This window comes from Odocoileus virginianus, chromosome 5 (genome assembly GCF_023699985.2).
Source record: "Odocoileus virginianus isolate 20LAN1187 ecotype Illinois chromosome 5, Ovbor_1.2, whole genome shotgun sequence".
Taxonomy (NCBI): domain Eukaryota; kingdom Metazoa; phylum Chordata; class Mammalia; order Artiodactyla; family Cervidae; genus Odocoileus; species Odocoileus virginianus.
Window position 1 is genome coordinate 30,544,343 of NC_069678.1, and position 4,281 is coordinate 30,548,623.

The following is a 4,281-nucleotide window of genomic DNA, read 5'->3' on the forward strand; positions in this document are numbered from 1 at the left end:
CTGCTATGCACCTTAATGCATTTAAAAAAGAATAACTCCTTGCAACAAAATGCAGTTTACAAATGAACAAAGTGATGATTAAAGAGGTTAAGTAACTTTCCCAGCACCCCATGTTTGGTATATGGCAGAGCCAGAATTTGAATTTAGGTCTGTTTCACGCCAAGTCTTCATTCTTAACCACTGTGCTACATTGCCTTTAAATATGACAAGGCCATGTTACATTGTCAATTAAATATTAAACAGTCACGTAAAAGTAATTCTTTCCTGAGGTTAAATACTAGCTTGAAAGGAAGAATGCAGAAAGGTAAGTGAAGTTCCTGTCTCTTTGTTGGTTAAGGTATTTTATTCTCTAGCAGGCACAATAGGGAGAACTGAATGGGTTGTTCATCATTTCAGCTGTCAGCCAACTCCTACCCAGTCACTATATATGAAGCCCTCTTTGATATAAAATGATTTAATGAACCAATTTTGAAGAAATATTGTTAATTTCAAATAACTCCCACTGGGAAAAATTCAGCCCTATCAGAAACAAAAAAGGAGAACCGAGGTATGTCTATAAGTCCAATACACCAAATACTAAGAGCAGTTTGTTTGTTTGTTTTTCTTATCTAGTTGTCTTTTTGCATGAAAAGCAGTGATACACTTTAGCAGAGGAGAAGTAAAGTGAAGAGTTAGTTGTTCAATCATGTCCAACTCTTTGTGACATGCACTGCAGACCACCAGGCTTCTCTGTCCATGGAATTCCCCAGGCAAAAATACTGGAGTGGTTTGCCATTTCCTTTTCCAGGGGATCTTCCCAATCCAGGAATTGAATCTGGGTCTCTAGAATTGAAGGCAGATTCTTTACCTTCTGAGCCACCAGTGTAGCATAGGAGAATTTGTGGTAAAGTGTGATGGACAAATCTCCTAATACCCTGCAGGCCCACTTCCTGTCCACACCTTCTTTTTCTTCAGTTTCAAGTGGTGCTTTAATTTATTCTCATACTCAGCTACTGAATCTTCAGGCTTGGGCCCCGTGGGATAAGAGGAGGGTAACATCAAACAGAATGTTGATGGAGCTCTGCATGGCTATCAAGAGAAACACAAGAGTATCAGAATTGCATCTGTTCTGAAAGCCCGAGCTTTATAATTCTGTTACAGCTTGGCCCAGTATGAAGGAAAGAAAAGGGTTAAAGTAGCAAATAGACCTTCCTTATTGGACTGTGAAGAAAGCTGAGCGCCGAAAAATTGATGCTTTGAACTATGGTGTTGGAGAAGACTCTTGAGAGTCCCTTGGACTGCAAGGAGATCCATCCAGTCCATCCTAAAGGAGATCAGTCCTGGGTGTTCATTGGAAGGACTGATGCTGAAGCTGAAACTCCAATACTTTGGCCACCTCATGTGAAGAGTTGACTCATTGGAAAAGACCCTGATGGGAGGTCATTGGGAGGGATTGGGGATAGGAGGAGAAGGGGACGACAGAGGATGAGATGGCTGGATGGCATCACCGACTTGATAGACATAAGTTTGAGTAAACTCCGGGAATTGGTGATGAACAGGGAGGCCTGGCCTGCTGCGATTCATGGGGTCGCAAAGAGTTGGATACGACTGAGCGACTGAACTGAACTGAACTGAGGTACTACTAAAGCTTTGTATCAGCTGACTTTGTATTTTTTGTGTATGGTATTAGGGAGAAAAAAAAACACCGCAGTTTAATATGACAATCACGTATTAAGTAAGGCAAGAAAACCAGAAGAGCTAGTGAAAATATTTGGGGAATTCTGAAGAGTTTACAAACCAGCAAATGTTACCAGGTAAACAAAACAAGGGATAGCCTGGTTATGTTGTTGTTCCGTCACTAAGTTTGTCTGACTCGTTTTGACAAAGTCATGAAGCACTCCCCTGTCCTTCCCTATCTCCTACAGTTTGCTCAAATTCATGTCCATTGAGTTCGTGATGCTATTTAACCACCTCATCTTCTGTCGTCCCCTTCTCCTTTTGTCTTGAGTCAACTCTTCGCATCAGGTGGCCAAAGTAATGGAGCTTCAGTTTCAGCATCAGTCCTTCCAATATTTGGAGTTTATTTACTGTAGGATTGACTAGTTTGATCTCTTTATGGGTATAGGGTAGAATTGAAACTGAGTCCCCATAAAACTGAGTTCCTCTACAGAGTTTATGATTAACCTCTCCATCTAAAACATTATACCCTTTCTAGTCCCACTCCTATGCCCCTCAGGACTGAGGAGTATCAAAGAAAAGTGAAAGTGAAAGTCTCTCAGTCGTGTTTGACTCTCTGCGACCCAATGGGCTATACTGTCCACTGAATTCTCCAGGCCAGAATACTGGAGTTGGTAGCCTTTCCCTTCTCCAGGGGATCTTCCCAACCCAGGGATCGAACCCAGGTCACCCGCAGTGCAGTCGGATTCTTTACCAGCTGAGCCACAAGGGAAGATCAGAACTGAGAAGGGCCCTGCAGTGTCCTCCAGGATACCAAAGTCCCTCTGTGTCCCCTGTTTCTTGTTTGTAGAAAAAGGCTTTAGTCTTCTAGGCCTTCCTTGAGTTCCAAAGAGCAGACCCAAGCAATTACTACCAAGGGAAGTGAGGTGAGAGAGAAATGAAGAAAAAGCAGTTAAGCAAGAAAAGTAATAATAATGGTTCAGCAATAAAACAGAATCCTAGTTTCTCCTCAAGGAGTATACATAAGAATCTGATGCATATCTTTGAGTAGTTCTGCAGAAACTAAGCCACCCTCACCCTCTCAACACAGGTAGAGGATAGTGACCACAGGCTGACCACAAGCATGTAGAACCCAGCCTGACTGGCACCAAAAAGTTGATTAAGATCTCTGAAATATCACCCTGGTACCTCACCACCAATCAATCAAAAGTCATGCACCCTCACCCTAAATGTTGCCTTTAAAAACTTTTCCCTGAAAGCCATCGGGCATGTCATATCTTCTGAACTGCCTGTTCTCCTAGCTTTGGTGTTAGTTGGTATTAGTCGCTCAGTCATGTCCAACTCTGCAACCTCATGCACTGTAGCCCACCGGGCTCCTCTGTCCATGGAATTCTCAAGGCAAGAATACTGCAGTGGGTTGCCATTTCCTACTCCAGGGGATCTTCCCGACCCAGGGATCAAACTTGGGTCTCCTGCATTGTGGGCAGATTCTTTGCCATCTGAGCCATCAAGGAAGCCTTTTCTTGCTTAGCGCCTTGCAAATAAATGCTGTGTTTTCCTTCAACAGGACTTGGTGTCAGTAAATTGGTTTTGCTTTGTGATAGGCAAGCAAATTCAAGTTTGTTTCGGCAACAAAATCTACTGATCAGGCACCTACTTTTAATTTTATAGAAATAGAAACCTACAGTAAAATATTTGTATTTGTAAAGCCTTATTCTTCTTTTTAAAAAAGCTATACCTGTACAAAGAAAAAAAATAAAATAGTGTAAATTGTGCAAAGTCTCCCTGACTTTGGGTCTTCAATTAAGTCTTCAATTCTTTTCCTCAAAGGCAACCAGTTTGTAGTTCCCTATATATCCTTCCAAGTGTATTTTATTCATCTAGAGATAGATGTATTCATAGATGTATTCATCTATTACCTATATCTTTGGAATAAAAACAATTGATTCTTTCTTGATACTTTCACTTTACTTTTTCACATTCTATGGATTTTGGTATGGTAATCATATACCATTCTGAAAAATAAATAGCACGACTTTTTTCCTCTAAAAATATTAAAACAATTCATAAATATTTAAACACTTAAGTTTCCCTTTACTTTCAAAATTTTACTTCACAATTTTCCACAGAATATGCTTGACTTTGTCAGGGATCAGAATTTTAAGGTCAATATTTGCCCAGACAAAATCCTTAAATGCTTCCTGTTCAATGTTCTTGCAATCACTGCATTTAGTATAAAATTAGAACATGGTAAGAAACCAGTGCTTATTAATTTAACACTGTTCTTTGATAGAGTCAGCTTTATGAATGCACCTAACAGAGGCTATGTTAGTTGACTTGCCTTTGATTTCTAAGTCTTTCTTTATATAGTCCTTTAATATTTTATGAATCCAAGGAACGAATCAGTACAAAACTGAAATACACAAGCTGGAAGAAGGGAAGAAAAATGAAGTCCCTGTATCCTTTGAAATAAAGGCACAGAAATACATTGCATTTTGTTTACCCTTTCATTTCTTCACTGGGTGTCATAAATGTGTGTCCCTGATTTACCTGGATGCTACAGCACATACAGAGGTGGGCAGAAAATTTTTTCATGCTTCTTTTCCAGCTTAGAGAACAGTTGGA

At 40.2% G+C, this 4,281-nt stretch overlaps 1 long non-coding RNA gene across 1 annotated transcript; it reads right to left on the reverse strand.

Moving 5' to 3' along the window:
- Positions 1-324: 324 nt before the first annotated feature.
- Positions 325-2,590, reverse strand: LOC139035181 (uncharacterized). The gene is made up of 2 exons (XR_011487771.1): positions 2,411-2,590; positions 325-1,068 (listed from the first exon to the last, which is right to left on the reverse strand). It is a non-coding gene; the product is annotated as an uncharacterized lncRNA (long non-coding RNA).
- Positions 2,591-4,281: the final 1,691 nt, after the last annotated feature.